This window comes from Chrysoperla carnea, chromosome 1, assembly GCF_905475395.1.
Source record: "Chrysoperla carnea chromosome 1, inChrCarn1.1, whole genome shotgun sequence".
Lineage (NCBI taxonomy): Eukaryota > Metazoa > Arthropoda > Insecta > Neuroptera > Chrysopidae > Chrysoperla > Chrysoperla carnea.
The window spans coordinates 95,176,335-95,203,500 of record NC_058337.1 but is presented as its reverse complement, the minus strand read 5'-3'; the positions used below and the strand labels follow the sequence as shown (position 1 = coordinate 95,203,500).

At 27.8% G+C, this 27,166-nt stretch overlaps 1 protein-coding gene across 1 annotated transcript in view; it reads right to left on the bottom strand.

Annotated features, from left to right (window-relative positions):
* Positions 1-27,166, bottom strand: part of LOC123305130 — a 295,035-nt gene that overhangs the window by 132,981 nt on the left and 134,888 nt on the right. The gene's annotated exons all lie outside the window — the stretch shown is intronic.

The following is a 27,166-nucleotide window of genomic DNA, read 5'->3' as shown; positions in this document are numbered from 1 at the left end:
GATGCTAATTTGTCTGCCGCCAGCGTAATACATGTTAAATTATAAGATAATTTGCGTTTTAAGTCAAAATTTCTCAGAAAAGTTTTGTCCAATATTTTCTTCGAATACGACGATATTATATATATTCGACAATATTTATAACTTCTATATCTCTTCAATAGCTTTTATTTATATATATTTAAAAAAGAAATATCTATTATATTATAAATGTGAAGGTAATGATGTTTGTTTGTTTGTTTGTTTGTAATGCCAAAACTACTCAGTGGATTTAAATGAAACTTGACAATAATATTGCTCATACATCAGAATAACACATGAGCTATAATTTATTAAGATATACTGAAAAAATTATATTTATTGTTTTGACATTTCATAAAAGAGGGTGAAAGAGATGCAATTTATGGACATCTGTCAAACCAAGGTTATCAAACATACTTCTTACTTCTTACTAAAAAAAAAAAAAAAATTGAAAACTGATTATTTGAAACATGAACTTTTATCTGTCCAAAGCAATCGAAGAATTGTACTTTTGATTATTGCATATTCATGATAAGGAAATAGTTTAAAAGAAATAATCACTTTTACAAAATTTAAAAAAAAAATGTTTTACGGTGAGTTTGAATTCTTTTTTCTCTTTATTAATTTTCATTTTTTATGCTATAGTTAATATGTTTCTAAACAAATTAATTTTCTTGTGAGATGTTCGTGATAACCTTGGTTGAACAGATGTCCAAAAATTATGTCTCCTACACCCTGTTTGTTTCATATTATTTTATTTTAAAAGTTACTATTTTATATTTAAACATGGAGGCAATATTATACATCCTCAAAATTCAAAACTAAAAATCAAAAAATTGTAATTATCTCTTCAAAATGCGGTGATTAGACAATTCATTTTGTAGTGAAGTATCTCTTGCTTGGAGGCGACGCGTTTAAGTCAGTTGTATGTAATTGACAAGTTTTTGCTTTATAATATTAACTGAATAACATTGTATGAAAAGAAAAAATAATTTAAAAGCAAACAAGACTTATATAACAAGAAAAAATAATGAAATATTTAATACTATGCCAGACAAAATTCATTTAATTTTTTATATAGGACATGAACAGTGAAGAAGTATCCAGATATACCCATAACCTTTCCACCTCTTAAAATTAAGAAGTTTTTTTTTATTAGGTGATAAAAATACAAAATATACTTTCTGTTTTTATTTATATTTAAACTAAGGAAAATACTATCAGATGAGGAAGATTTTAATTTACGTTACCTTTATCATGAAAGCATCTATGTACAGAATGTTTCCTACCTAAATGCAAATACGCCAAAAAACGTTTGGTAAACTGTATTATGATGTCATTGTTAAAGGAGTTTTCACCCCTAAGCTAGACTGATGTTTCTTCAAGCAGGCATGTGCGATGATAGGCAGAGAGATGGAAATTGACTATTAAGGTGTCTTTTCTTTGTAGCATCATTGTTAACAAGCGTTTAAGAAACAGGCAAAAAAATCTTCCAAACGACATCATTACTTGCGATGGATCGTAACTCAAGTGAACTTAGGTTTACTCAGAAATATTCTAAAGTTTATTACCTGTAGGACTTCAGGAGCACTTTTGAACTACATGAAGTACAAAAGATCAAACTAGTCACAGTACCAAACTACTTTTAAAATAAAAAAGTTTGTAGTTTATAAAAAATTCATTTATGCTGACTTTACCGTTGTTTGTCATCAGTTTGCTGATTTTATCTGATTAGCATTATTTTAATCATCTGGTTATCTTAATCACCCTCTTCTTCTCCAAATTATTAGTTTTTTTACTAACGATCTCAAGCCACTATCTTGTAGACTATCACAAAAATGTTAAATATCCCACATTTTTTTATTTTAAAAGTAGGTTGTCCAACTTTGTGAGCGAATTTCCATTCTTTACGGAAGTAGATTGCTCGCGAAAGTCTCAGATTTATGAATACTGATTTCAATTAGTTGGTTTTAAAATAGATTATTAATATATCTTACACGTACATTTTTTTTCTTTATAATTAGAATTTTCAATATAGCAAATAATTTACACGATGTAAATTAAAAAGTGTAGGAAAGCTTAAATATTCTTCTAATTCTGTATAAAAAAATGTGATATGAAATGGTAAAAAAAAAGTGTTAAAAGATTTAATTTCGCCAACATTGCAATTTTCTTTTCGTAATGATTTAGAAAACTCTACAACAGAGAAGAAGAAATTTGTGTGAAAAGAATATTTATACTATTCAAAGTGAGAAAAGAAGATGCTTTCCCCACCGAAAAAAAACGAAATAGGTATGTAGAGCTAACTTCAGTAGATTATCATCACAAAAATCTACACCATCATGGTATAAAATTAACAATTGTAAATGGTAAAGTTAAATGGATTTTTTTTCATATTCATATAGATAATCCAACAAATGTTTTATCTTTCTCTAATAATATATTCATTTCTTTTTTATTGTCTTTTTTTATTCTCGATGTGAGGGACTAGGCTGATGTATAACATACTTTGAATTTTATGTTTGAATTTGGTATAAAAAAGGTTCTTTTTTTGGGATAATCATTCGCGTAACTTACTACCCTACAAATAAAAAGACTGTTCTTCTACTGCTGCATATAATATACAGTATGTCCATCGATCGACCAAGCAAGAAGACATATTAAAAAAATTTTTAACAACAAAGTCATTCTTCATAAAAATATCTGCTTGTCGAGAAAAATGGGAGAGTCAGGCCAAAAAAAAAATTATCTAAATTTACTAAAGATGATAATTTGAGGATTGGTTATAGTAGTTGTGTACACACAAATACTGCGTAGTCAAACAAACGGTAGAACAGGTGTCACATATATGCTATCAAAACTGTTATGATTGGAGGGGTATTTAAATGAAGTTACTAAAGCTGAAAATTGTTACGTACATCGTATATTGCATATAAATAACAGTTATGATAGTTAGTCAGTTCAATATAAGAATAGAGCTGGTTTGTCAACCCTAATGTATGTACAATAAATAAATAAGATGTAATTAATTTGTTAAACTTGAAAATTTTTTTAGAGGTACTTAATTAATTAATCATAAATAAAATAGTCAGCTTACCATAGTGTGGAACAACTTCCGTTTAGTCAGTGAAAACAAAAAGTTATTAATATTTTTTGGATGGAGTTGTCCCATATTATGGTTGGCTGGCCATTTTATTTATAGTTAATATACAATTAAGTACCTCTAACAAAATTTTCAAGTTGAGAAAATTAATTGCATCATATTTATTGATTGTACATACATTAGGGCTGACTGACCAGCTCTGTTCTCAAATTTACCTGAGGACTGGCATAACTGTTATTTATATGCAGTTTGTGTGTGTACACAACTAATATAACTCATCATCAAATGATCAGCTTTAGTAAAATCAGAGAAGTTTTTTAGCCTGGCTCTTAATTCAAAAGTAATTGGCTGTAAACCAAACTGTAATCAGACTACAGGAAATTCTATATTTAACGAAAAACGAAAATCATCCATAATATTTACTACAAATCGTTGATCAGACTTTCGAAAAGTACTAATATTAATTGTTTTACATTTTTAAGGATAAAATTTATTCAAAATAAATTCTGATTACAATTTTGGAATTTCAAATTATAAACCATGCACGTTTAAATATCAATAGATTTAAAATAAAATAGAGCTAGGGTAAGGTAGCTCAAAACTAAGCTAAGGATGAATGTTAAAGAAACTGTAAAATTCGTAGTATATGGTGGGTTGATTGATTTATTTATTGTAAAAATAACAAAGCTATCAAAAAAGCCGTTTTGTCCTACACATATGTCTAAAACGGGGAACTGCTTTTGGGCAAAAATCACGTTATTTCGTGAGGCATATTTTAATGCCGCAAGATTTGTGAGACTCGTGGTTGTCTGTAACCAAAATAAATTTTTTTAAGTGAGACGAGTAACTTCAATAAAATGACGAAGTTATTTTAAAAATATTGGTTAGAAATTATCTGTCAATTAATGAATGAAAGTACTGTGGTATTATTATCTTTTAGACAAATATTGATTGTAGTGTTGATCAAATTGTTTTGATTATTATCGTTTTTTGTAAATTATTGACACTTTAGCCTGAACTCGGTTGGTTTGTCGTAAGCTTACCACTTTTAATGACTTTTTGTGGTTAAATAAATAAAAAGTCGTTTTTCCTTTTAGTAAATCGATTCGTGGACATACTGTATATAAAGCAAAAAGTTTGCTGGCGAAATAAATTGATGAGAAATGAAAGGAAATTACAGATGAAAAGAGATTTTTATTTCAAAGGAATTGTATGTGTTTGTGTTATTCTTTACGATATTTTTTTATTTTTGTTTAATTTGAATACTCTGTTACACTTGTTTTAATGAAATTTATTTTATTACTTAATTTAATTACTCTTAATTTATATAAAAGATCTGCAGTATTAGTCGGTTTTTTGGTGTTAAAGGTTACCAATTTAAGTATAAAGTTTATTCTCACGCCTTATTCAAGCCTGTTTAAAATAATTATGTTGTTAAGGATCGATTATATGACTATACTTCTAAACTTTGTGTGCCTAATTGTGGCAACTAGTGGCAAAAATTCGCATTTAATAGAAAATTATAAAAAATCATTTAGCTGTAAAAAATCCATCTTGAAAAAGTACGCTCTGACGTATTGACAAAATACGCAGTATCAATAGAAATTCTGATCTTGCAGCGCAAACCAAGAGCCAAGACAATTTTTTGAAGGGGGTCATAAATACTTTTCATAAAAATTTTTTGACTATTCAATAATTTTAAATCATTCTCTTTTTTTTGGATTTCCCCTTCTATATCTACGTTTTAACGTCAAATTCAGAGCCAGTATTTGCATAGTAGGTTTGATTCTCACGTCCACAGCTTAGACTCGTAAATTTCTAATTGACTCTTAAGTAAGTTTTACAATCGGCATATCCGCAGCACAGAATATCAAATCTGTACAGAAAACAAAAATAATACTATGCCAAGAATTAATTTTCCATGGCGTTCCTTTGTTAATGATGATAATAGTGGTTTCGCATTTAAAACTCAAATCCAGGGCTTATTGGAAAGATTAACGTGTTTAAAAAAAAATAGTATCTACGCTTGTAAATTTTACAGAACATTAAATTTTTTTTTTTGGTAAACAACTATCGATTTTGAAGTTGTTCCTTAACCATTTTAACTTTTGAGTTGTTTCTAACCTCTCTTTTGTCTAGTTAAAAAATTTTCCAAAAAAAACTTTGTCGGTTAGTAGGAATTTTTAATTTTTATAGAGAACAATTTTCGTAATGTCTACATTGTACCATTATTTATTTCGGACATCTGTAGGTGTAAATCGAACTTTATTCATAAAATTATTAAATTATCTCATATCGTACCATTTTTAAATTGAATAAAATGTATATCTTGTTAAAGGTATATCATATAATATCAATGATGTTATTTGATGCTAAAATGAAACATTGCTGGAAGGTATTGATTTTAAAATATCAAATTTGCATGTTAAAAAAATTATTATTGGCAGCCATATTGCTTATTTTCCATTATCCATCGATATTGAAAATTTAGGTAAATATTATATATTTTGTAAATGTAAATAAACAGTTTGGATCGAAAAGAAGGTAATTACTAGCCGTGTAATTTATATAGGGAAGAAATGAGATACTTGGAAAACGTTTAACCTAACTTCTTGATTGAAGTTTAAATTCTTGGTAAACTATTTCTTGGTAAATATGTATTAATGGATCACGTTTGAGTCACCTTAAGCTATATAAGACCAACGATAGCATAAAATTTAGCATTCTACATTCCAAATTAGCTCAATTTTCGGTTTTATTCGAGGGAAATCTGAACGGAGCTATTTCATTTTTTCTGTGAAAATCTGCTCTTGAATGTCAAATTTTTATATCAAAGTTATAAAGAAGATATTTTTGTTTAATGTAAAAAATAATGTTGTTAAGGGGGGGGGACTGTTCTAACAGTCTTTGACATTGCTGAGTAAAATTTTTTTTAGATATAGCATATCTTTTTAACGATTGCATTGTTTTTATAGAAATATTAATTACTAGTTTTAATTTGGTAAAAAATAGAGACTTAGACTATAACTGAAAGACAAATACAAGGATATTTATAATTCGAGCCTTTACCGCCATTTTTAGCGCAACCGACAAAAACCAAATTTTACAGGAGAAGGTTTTTTTTTAAATATTTTTAATCAGAAGTGTGCTAATAACAAGAATAATAATAATAACAATAATGTGTCGCTTACGTTAAGTTTTAGAAAAAATGTGTATTCATATTCATAATTTTAGCACTTGCTATAACTTTGTAACGGTTTTTTTTTTGCGGGAAACACCAACAGGGATGGGTCCGTTACGGTTTGAAATACTAGTGTCGATAAAAAACGGTTTTTTGACAAAAGTGTCGCGTTAACGGCTCGATATAACTATTAAGGACATGAAACCTAATATACCATGTTATAAGCATCCGTGTCTGAACTCATCGGTCGTTGCGTACTTTGTAATGTGCATCAGGCTGTGTAAGTGATTGAAAACAATTGAAATTGTTAAGAAAAAGACAAAAAATTAAAAACAAAAGAAAACCTGATACGCAGTACAAAGTACGCAACGACCGATTCGCCCAGATAAGAGCTTTTTCCTGTTTCCTGCTACTTTCTCCACTAGTTTTACGTTCAAAATATATATGTTCTTGCCATAACTTTTTCTCTTAAAAAGTAAAACTGTAGACAACAAGTAATAGCAGACATTAATTGAGATTAGAACAAGTACCTATTAGAATGGAAGAAATAAAATTTCTAATTTCTTTGCTTAGTCCACTTTTATTTATTTAATATTTTAATAATTTAAAATATTTTGACATGTTTCGTCTAACATAGACATTTTCATAACTGTGAGTATACATACCATGAAGGTTATAAAGAAGGAGAAAGATCTCTATGTACTAAAGCATTAGCCCACCTGTCCCTGAAAATTTGAAGATTTTATAGTTAATTTTTAAGCCACCAGCCGCGCTGTCATCAAGAAGTAGTATCTGCGAAGTGGATGAAGTTAGTTGCAAAATGTACAAATTGATATATCATTTCAAATTAGCGCACAACAGCCCGCCTTTATTGATACTTCTTAGCGGTCGCAGCGCCTCACTTATTTTATCCATATTTCGGGGACAATATTTTCTATAGCGATCGTTCTCCTTCTTATAAGCTTCATGATACATACTATCTAAGTACCTACTACCTGAGTAGACCTACTATCTAAGTACCTATTTATTGAATTTATTTTTTATAGGTTATATTTTTTCTATTAGACATATAAATATTAAAAAATAGTAGAATAGTAGATAGTTTCTTAGTGTTCTAAAAAAAACCTCACTGAGAAAACTCAGAGCTTGGATACAAAATAAATCTTTAAAGAATCAAAATTTGTTTGTAATCAATCACTCTATACTTTGGAATTTTGTTATCATGAAATATTTAATGCTCGATGAAAAAATATTCAATAAGAAAAATATGTGAAAATATTTCATTAATTTCACACGTGTAAAATATCAATTATTTTTTCAATTTATTTGAAAAATATATCAAATAAAAATGTAAATTATTATATCATATCTTTTTCGAAGTATCTCTATCCTTTTTTTATTACATATGCATTTTTTTTTTGGATCGAAAATAAGTATTACCTAATTTGTTTTCATTTCTGGTTCGCATTTAAAATTACAAGTGGCACGTACCAGATGTCCAATTTTAAAAAATCCAACTAAAAATTCTTTATCTAAGAGTTTTTCGAAAAAATGACTGCCAGTAAAAGGTGTTATAATTGGAGAGGAACATCTCACAGCAGCCTTAAATTTTGTACATAAGAGTTAAAGGGAATACTTCATTTGACTATGTATGTATAATTTGCATGCGTGTGCTATTCCTGTTAATATAGTACAACATTTTTACAATATTGTACGGAGACAAACACCTTAATTAGATGGAGTTTATTCTTATTCCATTGGTCTCTCGCAACCTAGATTGAATAACGTTATACTGAATTTTTTCAAATCATTTATTTTGTTTTTCTAGAACTAATTTACATTCTACGACCTATATTTTTTCTTGTACTATAATTGTTCGGTTGTATTCATTCCAATATTTAAAGGAACAATCATTCGTAATCATGCCTGGTGTTCTCATTTAAAAAATGTATGAGTCCATTTAGGTTTAATACTGAATACAACCTTTAAAGAAAAGACTACAGACAAAAACAAAAAAACAATAATAATATACAAGAAATTTGTAGTCCAAGTCACGTAATACCATCAAAACGTATTATTCTAGAGAATACAGAACAACATCACCCACGGAACAACATCCACACCATACAACGAATATCGTTCGTTTTGTTCGTGAAAAACTTCAATAAATGTATATTCATTTTTCGATTTTACGTTTTTCAAAGAGAAAATGCAAAAACGATAATATGTGTACAGTCATACAAGTAGAATATCTTTTACGATTGTTATACATGTAGAATATATTAGAAATATAGTAGTTATATATTAGAAATATAGGAAATCTGAAAACTGCTTTTGTTCTTATTCTCGTTGTAATGAATAATAATAAAATGTTTGGACATTGATTGAATTTCAAAACCGACGTATTTTGGTTTTACGTGCACAAAGAATAACTCTACACTGTTTAAAATTAGTTATTGTTTCGACGATTTGCCAGGAGATGATTAAGTTAGTGGAATTATTCCCATAATGAAATTTCAACAAAATTTTCCATCTTGTCAAAATTAATATTAAAACACTCGTTTCTAAAATATAAAATAATTCAGATTAAACTCTATTCAATTCGACAACAAATGGTCTAAACTTGAAGAGAGTAGGTACAGTGGAGTCCGTACAGAAATCAAAAATCTTAAGCATGTAGTGCCAACCCGGATAAGTGCAATAAAGATGAGGTTTTTTATAAAGTAGACGAATTTTGAAATTTACACATAAGCTAAAAACTAGGTGTAGTGGTAGAAATGATGAAATTATGTAACTTTAGCACCAAAAAGTAATTATCAATGGTAGTTGGGCTTATGTCAGGCTGGATGTAAGTTGAAGTGATTACACTGTCTTCGCGTGGATAAGAACGAAGTAACCGACTCCATCCACAATTACATATATACGTTTATAAGTTTATAACAGAGGTGTCACCCACATCATTATATATATATATATATATATTTATAATGATGTGGGTGGCCTCTGTTATAAACGTATATATCTATGTGAGGAACGGAGGTTAAACCTCATTATTATTATAGTTATTATTATTCTTACTGTTAGTAAAAATTGGTGCCTGATAATTTTTCGGTAAGTATTTTGGATTAGTTTAATACTCTACTATAATTCATTAGCCTGAAATTCATTTGTGTTTTATTGTGTAGAAAATTTATTACAAAATATGCGATTCCAGTGTGTTATTCCAATTTCTCGAACACAGTTGCCATGTATATCAGAAAATCTTAAGATTTTGATGTTGAAAATCTTGGTGTAGATCAGAAAGTTTTATCACCAACTGCCAATTTACCAACCAGCAGATGGTCAGGAGTCTCAGGCCCAAGTGTTTGTAAAGAAAAAATCTCCACTGATTGGACTAGAAACGTGATGCAAGCTGTTGTTGTTACACTTTGTATATTTATGCATTAAATAGTTCATGTGTACTTTTATACATAGAAAACATAATGTCTCTTACGACACAACACTCTTTTGTTTTAACGAAAACAATATACGTTTTTGTCTTTTGTTTTCTTTCACTGGTGTTTGTTGCTACTTCTGCAGCGTACAGAAGTACACAATGACAATGTTATGTTATTGTGTTTTTATTTATTGTGCATTTTTTTCAACTGATCTTTTTTTCACTATTCCTAGAATGCATAGTATCGCTAGCATTACTACTAGCATTATAAAAAATTGTTATTTATAGTTTAGGAGCTAATGTGCTTGAGAAAAAAATTCGAAGTGCCTGAAAGTTTTTTTAATGGTGGTTGGTGACAAAACGAAATTTCTTTCCCCAAGGACCAGACCCAATATCATATTGGAAAACATTGAACCAAGCAAATCCAAAAATTTATTCATGATTTTCCAGGCCCAATATCTCGGGAAAACTGATACCTCATTCTGGACCTAGGAAAGAAAAGTTTTCATAGGAAAGAAAAGTTTTGTCTTGTCCCTAACTTCCACCTAATCAATCATAATACATTAAGATTTGTCAAGATGCATGTCAACTCCTAAACTATTACCCTTTTTATAATTTACATAAGCAATTAATTTATTTTAATAAAAAAAAAGCTTCTGAGAAGAAGTATTTTATTTTTTTCAGACAAATCGTTTAGCATGTAAACGGAAGTATCAAATTAAGGTCAGTTTATCCGGGCAAGGCAGGGTACTTCAATCATGCCTTCTATAGTGTAGGTATATTAAAATTATCCAAGTCAGGCAGGCTAAAAACATGCACCGTTTTTTAAGGAAAAAAGGTATTTAATGGAGAGTGTTCTTATAAATGTTTCAAGTGCATGTTTAGGGTTCCGTAGTAGAAATTAAATTTTGTAAAATTCACTTGTCTTCTAAGTAGATAAATATTTTCAAGATGTTTTTGCATTTCAAAATATATTTAAAAATTAATTATTGGATTTTTTCTTTAATTTATGATCAAAAGTATGTTTTCATCTTTTTGGGTGTGTAGATTTCTCATTCTGTTTTTAAAATATAAGGTCTGCAACTTTTAAAAACCACCTTGTATTTATCAAAATGCTATATTTAAAAAAGAATCAATTGCGATACTTATAAACGTACGTTCTGTTTTTTTGAAAAACAGAACGACAAACGGTATCCATCGGTAAACGTGGATCTTTTTCTCTAAGAGCAACAAAAATACTGCCGTTGTTCCAATCAGGATTAAAGCCTAAAGATACTGGACTGCAGATTATTACCATAAATATCCGAACACAAAGAAATTTTCTTTTATTATGTGACTATTTTAATAATAAGTAATAATAATGATTATAATACAAAATAAAAAAATGACTTCAACAAACTTTGAATATAAAAATTTTTTTTCCACGTTTATGTGTAATAAATTGAGAGATCGTACATAAAATGGATTATTATTATGATAATTACAAATTATTTAAATGGTTTAAATACTCTTCTTTAATAGAGAATGAATGCGGACAAAATAATATTATATATATATATATATATATATATATATACATTATAGATTTTTCTACTCTATAATTAATTACATTTTTTAAGAGCACATAATAAATGTTATATTTTATTAATCTTCTATCTTGGTATTTTATAAGAATTTATTTTTATTATATAACTTACATTTTCATTTATTGTTTTTCATATTCAATTTTTATATTTGATTTTTATGATTTCTTTTGAACTATAAAACATCCATTATTAGTTGTAAGGAATAAGTGTGCTTGTGAAGATAGCCTTTGAGCGTGCACTGACTGCTAAAACTAAATGTTAATGGTTTTAAAATCTTAATTTTTGAAGTCTCAGTTATCTTAATATAACTTTCAATGTAGGAAAAAATACAATCATTAAAACTTCTTGATAAAAAATCTTAGCATTTTAGAATATTGCGGAGGTGTGACGAGTTAAGGTGGTATCAGGTGAATTGCGTAAGATGCTTTCGTGAGTCACAATTTCACGATGAGTTAATATTTTACGAACAAAACAGAATAATAAAATAACAGATTTTTTTTTCAATATAATTGAACCAAAGATTATTAGAACAACGCTAGATTGTATCTCGGGCGTGAACCCTGGCCATTTCCTTACGTTCACAATAATGACAATATCAACTCCACTACGACAACTGAAAATAAAAAACCTAGCGTAAAGGTGAGGTGTGAAACATATTCGCTTCTTTCCTAATGAACAAGTACACGCAAAAGAATTTTTTGTGGATTTCACTTTGTCAGTATGTCAGTATCACCGATGAACGCCATACTGATTTGATCACTGAGGGAGTAGTAATATTAGCAATGGTTATGGCCTGAAGACCGTACTGGTTGGCGATATTACAATACTTCTGGTTGATAGCCCTTTTCAATTCTATTATATTACTAATGCTAACACAGATACTATAGCATGTATCTTTTTACCATACCGGCATTGTAATAAACGCCATACATTTCTTACCGAGTAAAAGTTATACTTCATCCAGTATTAAACGATAAATTATCAAAATTAAAAAAAAGATAATTAACGGTACCTCGTTTATGGTACATTGGATTCTAAAACTTTAAAGAACTTTCCTACATAAATTTAATAAAAGGCAGTATGTCACTGCGTGGTTCGAATGCGAGACACTTGGTTTAACAGTGTGAAAGAACAAACAATCAGAAAAAAATTTGAGTAAAAAATATTTCCATCAACTGAGTCATCTATTAGAAAATTTTCTAAAAACGTGGACACATAATTTTGGAAACAATACACCAGGGAAAATAAGTATTACTTTGGAAAAAGGATTTGCTACTTTTTTACCTTATTAATATTCGTGTCAAGATCTTCTATGGATTACCTCTAGTTTATACTAGAGGTAATCATTAAACGAATCTTATTGGTCGTTTCATGGACGGCCTATACCCACCACCACCTTTAAGGTATGTGAACAAAATCAATTATTAAAAATAGTTCTTGATAATGTACTTATAAATCTAATAAATCAATATTTTTGCGTTTGTTTCTTAAAAAAAAATCGATTAAATAATAATCAATTTTATCATAGTTGATTTACAAACAAAATTTTGTTACATCTACTCATATAATATGCTGTAGAACACATTAATTATTATTTAATTTCATTAAAATTAATTCTTATCAGAATAACGATGATTTCATTAAAAAGTTTTCTTCTTAACAAATCGATCACTTGTTGATAACTTCTAACTACTTTGTTGAATTAAGTATCTCAATAAGTGAACTCTAGAAATAATAATTGGTTATGAGAATATTACCAACCAAGTAAACACGCTTTTTTCAATCAAGTAATTTTTTTTAACTGAGCAGAAAACTATTTTAAAATAGTAACGTCTTCAAAAATATAAAATTAACAATCTAAACCTACATCTACCTAACGCTGATAGTCCCTGTCTAAAAAAATCAAAATCTTTGATAAATAAAATTAGCATATATAAATATTTTCTTTATCTGGAAGCTTTTTCTTTTATATCGTTTGGTTTTCGAAGGAAAATGATTCGAAAAGAATTTATTTTAACATATATATCCATATATTTTATTCTTAGTATTTTCCCTAAGGGATGTTTTGTTTTCCTTTTAAGTCACATTTTTATTTTTTTGTAAATTTCTCTTTTTTTTCTTGTTATTGTTTGGAGACTTTTTAGTGTATTTCAGAGATTTGGATCTGTTTTTTATCTTATAGTATAATTGGTTTATCGTATACAAGCAATCTATTAAAATGCAAAAAGTAAAACTACACTAATATACAAAAGTTTGGTAAACTAATTTCAACAAAGTTTTCATACTGATAAAACAGAAATGTGTTTATACTTACTGTTCGTTCACTAATAGCTTTTATTTTTTCACCATCGAAAAGAAGTACACGAATTTGAGGTAATAAATTAATGCAATGTTGTGTATTATTGAAATCAATAACTTCAAAAACAATTCAATATAATTCAATTCTTTAGTCTATTTCAGGATATCGAACATTAGCACACATCTTATAACGAAATGTGTTCCTCTCTCAAGCATAACTTTACCCCGATAATTTTTCTAAAGAAGTGAAAATTGTAAAATTTAAAAAATCCCCGACAAATTTTTCGGGTATGGAACCCTAAACACGCTCTTGAAACATTTATGCGAACATTCTCTATTAAATAACCTTTTTCCTTAAAGAATTTTGAAGATCGTCGCCAATTTTTTTGTTTTTTTGGGAACGGAACCCTTAACTCGCACTTGAAGCATAGGTAAGAACACTTTCCGTTAAAGTACCTTTCAAACGAAATACACAGACAGACTCACAGACAGACAAACACGCAAAGCGGTCAAACTTATAACACCAAAATTTTAGCTCGGGGGTTAAACATACGTCCTAATATGTCTATATAAAGACGGCTTAGTCCTGACTGATAAAGAATCAGAACCTAAACTACTCTTAATAGAAAATTGAAATTCGGAATTTAGGTATGTAAACATTAAGAAAATAACTTAAGGGGTTAAAATGGCGAAATAGTGAAATTTGTTAAGTTATTTTAATTAAACCCCAAAGTATTTGATAATAATCAAAAGTAAATGTTCTAATTAATCAGCAAATTGTTTAAAATTAAAATGTTTTCCGCGCATATCCGCAAATGACGTTACGAGATAGGACGTTTGCTTTTTTGTACAAAAAACAATCTTTAACATTTTATTTAGTTTCAATGAAACGAAAATATAATCGCTCGTCATACAAAAATTTCTAGCTGTTAAAAACTTTTTTTTCGTACCTCGTGTCTTAGATTTGACACCCTTTATATAAAAGCAATTCGAAAATATTTCGAGTAAAATAAATCAGAAGATCGAGTATTAATGATAAAAATATAATATAAAGTGTAAAGACTAATAATAATACCAAATAATGTAAAATTGAAATAAACATTAATATAATTCGTCACGTAGTGCAAAAGTTTATCGAATGTAGCTGCTACACATTACGTCAATCGAATTTAGCTACAGTCTGTCTGACACATCTGACAGTATATATACAGCATATTTCATAAATCCTTGGCCATCCTTCAAGATATATAATGATACGTATCTTATTGAGTAAACTACACACAGAAATATATTGAAACAAAAGCTGTGGAGTTTTTTCACTATAAAAAGCCAATGAATTGGATTTTAACATTCAAAGCCATTGAAAATTGGACTCGCGTGTGATGAGAACTTCAAATTGTAAAATTTATATTTATATTTATATTTATATTTATATTTATATTTATATTTATATTTATATTTATATTTATATTTATATTTATATTTATATTTATATTTATATTTATATTTATATTTATATTTATATTTATATTTATATTTATATTTATATTTATATTTATATTTATATTTATATTTATATTTATATTTATATTTATATTTATATTTATATTTATATTTATATTTATATTTATATTTATATTTATATTTATATTTATATTTATATTTATATTTATATTTATATTTATATTTATATTTATATTTATATTTATATTTATATTTATATTTATATTTATATTTATATTTATATTTATATTTATATTTATATTTATATTTATATTTATATTTATATTTATATTTATATTTATATTTATATTTATATTTATATTTATATTTATATTTATATTTATATTTATATTTATATTTATATTTATATTATAAAACAAGAAAAAACTGTCAAAACTTTTACGAAACATTTAGTTAAAAATCCCGTAGATTAATCATATTAAAAGTTTTATTGAGATACTAGCTGTTAAACCCGCTTCGCTGGGTTGTTTTTGCACATTTAAATATCAAAATTGTTAAATGAAAGACTTTTTATTTAATTCTCTCTGTGTGTACGGAACAGTAAGATTTTTTTGGCCGATCCCAATATTATGTCTACACTCTCTGTGTGTACGGAAAAGTAAGGGAAAGATCGATAGAAACCCATGGAACATTCCAGAATATTCGAGAAAGTTCTAGAAAATTCGATAGAAATCCATAGAACATTCCAGAATGTTCGAGAAAATTCTAGAAAATTCGATAGAAATCCATAGAACATTCCATAATGTTCGAGAAAATTCGACAGAAACCCATGGAACATTCCAGATTGTTCGAGAAAGTTTGATAAAATTCAATAAAAATCCATACAACATTCGAAAATATTCGAGAAAGTTCTAGAAAATTCGATAGAAATCCATAGAACATTCCATAATGTTCGAGAAAATTCGACAGAAACCCATGGAACATTCCAGATTGTTCGAGAAAGTTTGATAAAATTCAATAAAAATCCATACAACATTCGAAAATATTCGAGAAAGTTCTAGAAAATTCGATAGAAATCCATAGAACATTCCAGAATGTTCGAGAAAATTCTAGAAAATTCGATAGAAATCCATGGAACATTCCAGAATTTTCGAGAAAAATCGAAAGACATTTGCGCCAGTAGCGCCATCTAGTGAAAATTGTACTATTGACAGTGGCACCATCTATTGAAAATTATTAGAACTATTTTTTTAATCTATTTTCTATGAATTCCTAGATCATTTTTAATTCCACCCTCACCAAACTCCCTTATTCACAATGCACCCCCACCAAACTCCCTTATTCACAATGGGAGCCTAAGGGCTACCCAATGACATAATCCCCTACCGAAGGTCAATGGTAAGTTTTAGGGAAAATCGGGACATACAAACAAACACTCTCTTTTTATATATATAGATTAAGTATTTGAAAATATTTATCGTACTATTTCGAAAAGGTTAAGAGCTAATTGTCAAATATTATAAGTACGATAATAGATCTACCAAAAACAAGTCAGACTAAATAATTCAAACTTTTAAGCATATTCACTACTTGAACCCACTAGAATACCTACATTTGTCAAAATAATGATTTTAATTAATAATTTTTTAATTTAATTTGAGGTCAATGATGGAAATAGAAAACACCATATATTTGTAATAATAATATTAATTTTCAGGAGCGTGCACAAGAATCGTCAAACGAGAGAGAACTTTTTTTCATCATAAAAAGTTATAAAGTCAATTAAAACAAGAAACTTTTTTTTTTTGAGTTAAAGAAAATTTTACTAGGTCAAAATATTTGGTCACTATTTTTCAATAAGTTAATTTTGCGAGATACAGACAACAAACTTTTCCAAAACTCCATGCGTATCGACCTCTTCAACGCGATGTATATTGAGCGAGACCAAACCGCTTAGCCAATCTTCTGACATTTTTATCAGGCTAACAAGCTATAGTTTTGAAACGACGCAAAATACAGATACCTTCGACTTTGTTTTAAAAGACCATGGTTAAAATCTGAATACTCTTCATTATCAGTTACATATAGAGGTAATTTTACATGCCTCTTTTATATATATATCTTCACTATCAGTTACATAGAGGTTATTTACTATTAGTACAAGGCGTAGATAGAGGTACAAAAAAAAGGTTTCAAATGCAAATGTTTCCAAAACAAAAGGTATATGTTTTCATAATATTTGTATAATAATTTAATTTAATTTACTTTTAATGTACTGTAATTGTACCTATTTTATACAGTCCTTGCCTACATGTATCCTTGCATGTGTTATATCTAAATTTATTGCTCACTTTCTAAAAGAAATGCATCTGTATTCCCACCGAAAATAAAAATAAACAAATCATGTTGGAAATGGTCTTTTACGATTTTTCTAATAGTTATTTTTATTGTCTAGAAATATACCGCACCAATTTGGTTATTAAGATATAACCGAATTGGTTCATTATGTAATTTGTATATCATATCTGTAATACAATTTCCTATCTATAAATATATAAAAATGAACTTCTTATTTCTTCTATTATTATTAGGAGAAGGTAAGTATGAAAAAAAAATTAAAGAAAATGAGCGGAACATTAGAAATTTTAAGAGAAAATATTAAGTGCACTAAATGGTGGAAACGCATATAAACAGTGCATTATATTATGTTACTATATACTTATTTATTTATTTGCGTTCCCACCATATTTATCTAAAATTGTATTTGAATAGTATTGAGCTATAATTTATTATAATTCATATATACTGTGAATAGGTGTTTATTAGAGCTATATGCAAGCGCAGAAAGCTGCACTGCCGAAAGCCGTTAGTCAAGCCAGGAGCCGCAGGCTAGTCCAAGAGATACTTAAGCACTAAAATTTGTGTTTAACCGGCAGGTTTGTGGGTATGGCTTATAATGAATTGGAGCTGCTGATTAATTAATATTAATAATCGCCGATCGTTTAATCAATAGTTACAATTATATAAATTGATGGTGAAACGAAGTTCACCGGCTCATCTAGTACAAAATAAAAATATAGTTAATTACTGCTGATATTTTGCATCACATATTTATTATTTCTCCAGCCTATTTTTAGCCGAATTCCGCATGTGTCAGATAGTACCCTAGTATTATTTTTAACAACGGGAATGTTGAAAATTTTACAATAACTTTATCGGATAATACAATAATATGCTTTACATGAAAGTTAATGGTTTGTCCTCCACAACTTAAAAAGGCTACTGCTTTCTGGGTATAGGAATGTCAACTTAACTATAATATTATTTGGATCCTTTTTTACTTCGAAAATAAACATTTTCCTACTATTATTATTTGAGTAAAAGAGGCAGAAGGGACGAGTGAGGCAGAAGTGTGCACTCAATATCCGTATGTGTATGTATTATTGTTATTATTATTACACTTTGTTATGATATGAAAAGGAAAAAGGGATTTTATCATTTGTTTTCATTTTACTAATTATTATTATCATGTAATTCGAAAAGGGTGTATTTTTATACTGGATGATGAAGTTATAAAAACTGGACTTCACAAAATGGTGCACATTATAATATAACTATAATTTCTCAAATCACTCAAAAAGCCGTGAAAGCGTCTCTTTCTAGATGCAAGATGTTGGAATTTTACCCCTTTATCTTCAATTTGATAAAGTCCTGCTTTATATCTTGGACCTCTTTGTATATGAAATTATATACATATGAAAGTAGTGCATTAGTTTATATAGGGCCCACAAATACTTAAAAGTATAAAGTACCGGTTAAAATAACTAAGCAACCTGGAAGCAAAAAATATGGCCTCCAAAAAGTTTAAAAATTTGTAATTTAACATTAACAATAGTTATGGCAGACGAGTGAATGCAGTATGAGCCTGGGCAATAGCTACTATGGTATCTGTCCCTATAACATACCAGCATTGTAGAAAACACCATACATTTCTTACCGTGTACATTGTATATAAATATCTAATTTCGTTAAGTTAATAAAATAAATACCTACCCATTTAAAATAAACAAACTTTGTTAAAAATATATTTTTTAATATTAAATTTTTTCAACCGTAAAAGCATCTTTAATATGTTTATACAAATATTTTTCTTTTAAGATATTTTATAAGCAAAGAAAATTTACAGACATTTTCAAGATCTATATAAATAAATATATGTCCTGTCCTCTGTCCCCTGTCTTTTATCCCGATAAGAAAAATGACGACATTATATGGAAACTTGAACCTATATTTAAGCACATGTAGGTACATAAAACTTTCGTAAATCCTTGCTGATAATACCCTAAATTTATTAAATTGCTTTCTTGTCTTTTCGGGGAAAAATTTGTATAACTCGAAAATTAGTGTAACTCGATGTCATAGAGAACTGCATTTCTCTGGACTGATGTATTCAGTCACAGTAAAAAATTATTAAAAAGAAGGAATTTAAATATTGCAGAAGCGCTGCTTGTTTCTTTTCGTCGACTCACTTACGCTTTTTAGTCCGGTTCAAGAAGTTATTGTAATGGTTGTAATGACTCCGGAGAAGAACTATTATAAACCAATTTGTAAAAGAAGTATTGGTGTATGCGTTTGTGTGTGTTATTGTGTACGTACATCCGTGGTCATTTCTTTTCCTGATCGATATCGGGCGAAGGAGGGGTCGATCGAAGCGTATTAAAGGAAATATGATCCGAAAAGAGTTTTATAATATTTGGTCGAATCGTTTCGATTTCATCGAATTTTTTATATTTTATTTATTCATTTTTTTATAACTGTTTATTATGGTTGTGTCTCTAGTACACATAAAATGTCATTGATAGGCAGCAAGCACCGGCATTTTCTATAAGAATATAAAAGAAATAAATTTTAAAGTATAGATTACTTACAATACTAAAATCATTCTAGAGCCAACAAAATTATATATTTTAATTTTAACGGGTTTCAGTTTGCAAATTTAATAATAATGTTCGTTCATATACATAGACATATATGCAGAGTTGTTAATTAAAGTACACCTGAAATTGGTATCAATTCCACATGAAATATTTTCAAATATTATTATTTCAACCTATATTCTTCACCCGTACAATTTGAATTTGTTTTCATTATTATGTATTTAGTTTAGAATTTATTTATTGTACATGAAAAACCAGTTCCAGGACTTAAACGGTATTTAAATTGCTTCAAAAAAGATATTAAATTTGTTTATCAAATTTTGTAAATTATCATTCAGACAATTTTTTTTTAAAAGAAACAATTCCTTGACGTAATTTATAACGAATTATTTTACAGTTCAACAAATTTTTATAAATCTTCAATCAAAATTATTTTATTTGAAAGGTAAACATTATTTTTTGTCTTATTCTTTTTAGACTGGCAATTTATATAGAAAATTACTCAAAATAATTCAACGAAAATTTATTATTATATTTTATTAAAAAAATATTTCTAGGTTTATTTGAGTTTTGTTGCTTATGTAGGTACTTAGTTATTAGTAAGGTTTTTGATTTTAGTAATCCTTGCAAATTGTACAAGGAAAGCAGTGTTTGGTAATTGGAGAAATTTTCTTCCAAAATCTGAGCTTAACTAGCTGAACTAAAAAGCAGAAAATAAAGATAGATTGTAAAAAATTTAAAAAATCGCTTTTGTATCTAGTTAGAAAATAATTTCTATAAGTTAAAAAGATCATTTTATCGTAAAAAAGTGGGGTGCATTTTAAAATATTTCGATTTCATTTTTATCAATATCTGTATATTGTTTACAATAATTGAAATCTATCACCCCAGGTTTTTTTATGATAAAATGGTTTTTTTCTTAAGCACTCTATTTTTTAATTCCCGAAACAAACAGAGGGGTGTTATAAGTTTGATCCTTATGTGCATCTGTCAACCTGCCTGTCTGTGGTATCATAGCTCCTAAACTGATGAACCGATTTTGATATTTTTTGCTTTGTTTGAAAGATAATTTAAGACCGTTTTAGCTATGTTTCCAGTGGGAGCTTAGAGTTTCGTATCCGAAACAACTAAAAAAGAGGCGATGATCTTCAAAGCTGGTTACTGTTTGAAAAATTTAAAAGAAAAGAGGTAATTTAATGGAGAGTATTCGTAGCTGTGTTTCAAGTGCGAGTTTAGGGTTCCACATCCGAAATATTTGTCGGAGTTTTTTAAATTTTGTAAATTTAACTTGTAAATTTACTATTGAACTTAATAATAAAAATTGTTTTCCACTTTTTAGTTCAGCTTGTTACAAAACCGTATTTTTATAGTTATTTTCATATATGATATATTAACAGAACAAGCATCTGTCAGTTTCAATAAATTTTTTTCGTATAATAAGACCGTTTTTTTCCTCCTAAAGTAGAAAAATGAACCAATAAATTAATTTTTTTGTATTATTTAAAAAATCAATAATATTTGATGATGTTTTTTATACCTCTCGGCATATCACACCATTTTACACAGATATATTGAAAACAAAAATATAATCAAACTTCCCTAATTCAACATAAAGTAAGTAGGTATAGCACATTCTTCGTCAAAACGATAAAATTTATTAATATTTCGCTATAATAAATATTTCGATTTTATGTACCTTAATACATGAATAAGTTCATAAAATGTTACGTTATGTTATTAAATTTTCATCAATATTATCATGAAAAATATTTAATTATATTTTCTTATACGATGGTTGTAAATACGTGATGATACAGGCTGTAACTTAAAAATTCAGAGAAAGTAGATTTGATTATTTTTTTTATTCAATTTTATTTATTCATTCGCTTTTAAATAAGAATTCGTCGCGCAGGGCGTAGACAAAATTGTTAATACATTTTTATATTCTACCACGTTAAATATCGGTAGGATTTTGATTTTAAAAACATTGAAAATCAGCGCAGGAAGATTTCAAAGTCGTTGATATCAAATATGGTACACAAATAAGCCACTTGGATGAATTTGAGGACCAGGACGTCCTGATGTTAGAGCTCAAATTATCTCTAAATTTTTTTTGAAAATATTAATCCAAAAACGTTACTTGGCTGTTTTGGGACGATTCCCAAAACTGGACAGTAAAGACTGATAATAATAACTACCAAACTGGAGAACCTACTTCAAGCATATGTTTAAAAAATGCATTATGTTTTTATAATTTTAATTCATCGTAGAATAATCAAATAATTAAAAATTATAATAATTATTTATGATCAAAACTTTCATATTAATGCTGTCTCTGGATTTGTAAATGGTCACCATGAACTGCCAATTTATGGCCGTTAGCTAATTGCCTGTGGGGTTCGTGAAATTCTATGGCTTATTGCGTATCTACAGTAACAGTTACTCTAAATGTCATATTCGCAAGTTCAAAAAACTATGAGTGGCACTGTCATTGTGGTTGCAGAGAATATAAGCATCTATTTCTACGGAATAAACAAAACCATCGAACGTATTATTTAATTCATGTCATTTACAACTAAGTGTTAATAAATCAATGAGTAGAAATTCGCTTTTTTGTTATTTAATTATATGCTCTAGGTTGTTTACACACTCCTCGCCATTTCATATTTGGAGTCGCGAAACTACTTTATTAAGCTTTCTATCTGAAATATATTCACGGAGGCATAAAGCGACAAAATAAATCAAACCCGCCACCATCTCTTGGTCAACGATATGAGTTCCGTTTTTTTTAAGGTCGTGATCTAAAAAACTTCATTAAAAAAATACACTTACAATTTTGCTCTCAACTCCAATATCACAAATACATTCTGTAGCTATGTTGGAAATTATTCAAAATACCTAATAAACGACATAATTTCATATTAATGTAATGTAATATTGTAAATGTATTTGCTTTAATATTATAGAATGTTTTAATTAAATATCTTTATCATTTAGGAAATTATTAAATGTTTCTAACAATACATTTTTGGCAGTTTATAAAAAGTTTGAAACATTATGAACAAGTGAATGACTGACATGATCTGCTCTCCATAATATTAAATTTAAATAAAATTGTTAAATCATCATTAAAATTTATTTTTAATGAATCAATTTGTTTTCTAACATGTTTAGATAACATAGATATGTCATATTCTAGGAAACTGAAAATGATATTCAATTCATAGTTATGATTAAAAAAATAACTTATTAATATTCACAAATGAAAACATTTCATTTAGGGTCAAATAGTCCTGAATATGCAAATATCCCGTGTTGTTTTTAAGTTAAACAAGTTATCAATGTTTTAAACTTGTAATTCTTTAGTCGTAATTTTGGGAAAACCGATAAACGTAATTCAATTATTCACAGTTGCGACAAGAAACTCAATCGATTAGTAGACTTCAAGTTAAATTTGGTTTGAAAAACTGATATAAGCTTTGAGAAATTATACGTTAAAATTGCTACTATAATTTCAGAAAATATAAAATATTTTGAAAACCGTGATGTTAAGGTGAGGTAGACCTCATTAAAAAACTCCTTTATTTTGATCGTAAACACGGTGTTTTTTAAAAAAAAAATTAAACTTTGATACACTCCGCGTTTCCGGCAACGCTGTATATTACGAAAATAATTTTAAAATTTACCGCTATTCCCGAAAGAAAATTTTGTTGAAATCAAACCATTTAGCCATAATCTTCCGTATCATATATAGCGTGAACAATCTTGTATGTATTAGTTTCAAAAAATAAAAGTGTCCGTGATCACTGACAGAAGAGGCAGCAAACCAACATATTAAAAAAGTGTACTTGCAAATCCAGCAATGTAAAAAAATTATTCAATGCCTCCTAGAGAATGTGGTTAGCAAAAAGATTACTATTTAAAACCAATCAAAAGGAAACAACTAGCAGAATCCATCAATATATTGAAAATAAAATTTTGAAGCTGATATTTCTAACTCTGTATACAAGATTTTGATGGTAACAGCCATAGAAGTAAAATTCCACAAAACATTTCTTATTATTTTGTATCAAATCAATTTTATTTTATTTATTCCAAAATGCAAATAATATTCAGTCAGATAAATAATAATTTCAAAAATTCAACCAATAGAAATTTTTATATTGTTAATAAAAAATTCTTCGTACGATGGATATATTTTGATTATTTCACACTTTTTTTGTATTCAAGATGAATTCTTCTCGTATTTACCAAGAATATAAATCAACAATTTTATTGGAATAAATAATTTAGAAAACAATATATTCAAGTAGATAAGGATATCACCACCAATAACACATAGATAAACAGATTTCAATTCCACTGTGTAAAAGCTCTAAAGGAATAATAATATCGTTAACAATAGAGCAAATCTAACAAGTAACGAAAAGAATTGTTACCATTTACACGTTGTAGTTTTTTAATATATTTTAAACGCGAACGATATGATTCTAAATTTAGAACAGAGAAAAAAAAGAATGACAGTCATTAAGCGTTTTTCGATCTGATCAGCTGCAGCTTCGTTAATTATCATGAGTCTTTTATAAGAAAACATTTTAAGACAGTAAAGTTTCAAAAGTTACTCAAAAGAACACTTTTGTTTTACAAATTAACTTATTCTTTGTCGAAGAATAAATAAATTTTGGGTGCAAAATTTTTTCGTGCATACTTTCCCTACAATTTACAACCGCTTTAACAATAAAATGTTTTGTTAGTGAAAACGCTTGCAAACACAAAAGAAAAAATCTGAATCTGTTAAAAAAACTGACTAATTAAGATTTTTTCTATCCAAAAAATATGCCAGATATGTGTTATTTTACCTCAAAATTGAAACTTTATCGCACAATAGCATGTAAATAGATAAGTGAAATGGAAACATTGAAAAAACAGGTCCGTATAAAAGTATAACTTTTATTTATTTTACAAAAATTTTACTTATTTTGTCTAGACGTATAAATCAATATAAATAAACTTTCAAAAAGTGCCATAAATTACTTTTGTCGAATTTTAATTTTGCTTATTTCAAATTTTAAACTCTCATAATCCACTATAGAGGAGCTTTTGTGATATGAAGTGGATAAAATTTGAATATGGTTTCATTAATTTTTATTTGCAATTTTAATTCCAGATTCGACAAGTTTTTTATACTTCCTTGGTAAAATAGAATCATACCAATATACATAATGAAAGCATTAGTTTGTGATTAATATGAAATAGGAAAGCACTTACGGATATTCGGCAAAGCTTAATTAGACGAATGATCATTTACCTGAAAAGAAAAAAATAATAATATGAATAAAACGTTTAATATGAATTCAGTAGGTATACATTTGAGATAAGTTCATTATAAAACAATTAAATATAAACATAAATAGTCTTGGGCTATGCTGTTTAACAATTATACACATAAAGTTTAATAATTCCAAATTCGCAGAAAAAGTTTCGCTGGAAAAAATTAATAAAAAAAGACTTTTTATGAAATTTAGCTTTATAAAATTAAATTTACTAATTAATAAAACATCACTGTTTACCCGTGAGGGCGCAAATTAGGTAAAAACTTTGGTATCCATTTTCCCCAAAACATTATAAAAAAGTGTATTGATTTTTTTCAGGTTAACTTCAACTAGTGGTTTTGTGAAACAATCTAGAAAAAGAAAAAAATCCAGAAAATACATGCAAAAGTTTCGAATTTTTCGCAAATTTTTGAAAGTAAACGCAAACCCATGCTCGTGCTGTGTTTTTGTGTTAAATTTCACTCATATTGTTGGGACCGTAATTAAATTAGAAACCTACGATACTTACCAGCTGCCACGAGCCACTTAAGGCTGAAGTTTCGTGAAGGTGTCTTCGGAATAAGAAGACCATCGTAAGTAGTAACTATTTTTCCGAATATAAAATTTTTAATTTTGGAACAGTACCTAAAATACAATAAATTCGACTTTTCATTTTATAACCCGTACAACGACAAGCAGCCCAGATGGCTTTTAGATTTTCAATTTTTTCATTTTTCACTCAATCAATTACCAACATTTGCAAATTTCATCTTAAATTGAAATAAGTAGAATATTCAAAATTCAAAAGAATGGCGAACTTTACAATTTGGTAAGAAAATTTATGAAGCATCTAAAATTAAAGGCACAAATATACTAAAAATATGAAAAACCCTAAACAAGCAGGGTACGGTTTGTATTCATAAACCTATCTTATCCACCCTCATATTTATTTTGGTATGAATGTTTACTTTTTATTTAAAAACAAAATACTATCTAGTTTTATTTTTATATACAAGTTTTTTTTTTTATGATGTTTTCAGGTCAAGTGATGTTCTTTATGAATTCAACTGTTTGTATATTTATAAGTATTGCGCATAGAGCCAAATAAAAATTCTCAGCTACGACATCTATGCAAATAAAATGTTTCAGTTTATAAATTTTTTATCGTGATAAGAAAATAAATCTATGATTCTTTAAATTATATCATTAGAGTTTTAACTTACAAAAATTGTATTAATTATATAATAACACTTTGCCTGCAAATGGTTTTAATTACTCAACTATCAAAAGGTTTTGGTTTCTACCCAACACCTTGGTAGAAAACGCAAAAAAAAGATTGCAAAATTTACTGGTTTTTTGATTAAACATCTATTTTAATTTGTTTATGAAAATTTGATATAATTTTAATAGATATAATTGAATCTCAAAGGGGAGTCGAGTCTCGTTGTTGCATTTAAATCGCCTGAATAGTTTTGAATAGTCGGGCTACATGATTCAAATTTGATACTATTTTTGTTTATATCGATTATCCATTTAGGATTTGGACGTGAATAAAGTATATTTGTAAGCAGCATAAATCTAAGCGATTAATATTTCGAGAATTTTCTCTTGTTAGTTCTTAGTTTTAAGTTAAAATGTGACGAATATTTGCATCCGCAGTGTTCCTTGTTATTCCTATCACTTTACACTTTGAATTTGGTTGTTGTTTTCAGAAATTAAGATAATCGTTTCATTTTAATACTGTTCAGAGCCGTCTTTGGTCCGAAACTAGTTCTTTGGCTGAAGCTAGCGGAATTTCAAAACGAAAACTTCGGTTTGATACTTCAATATA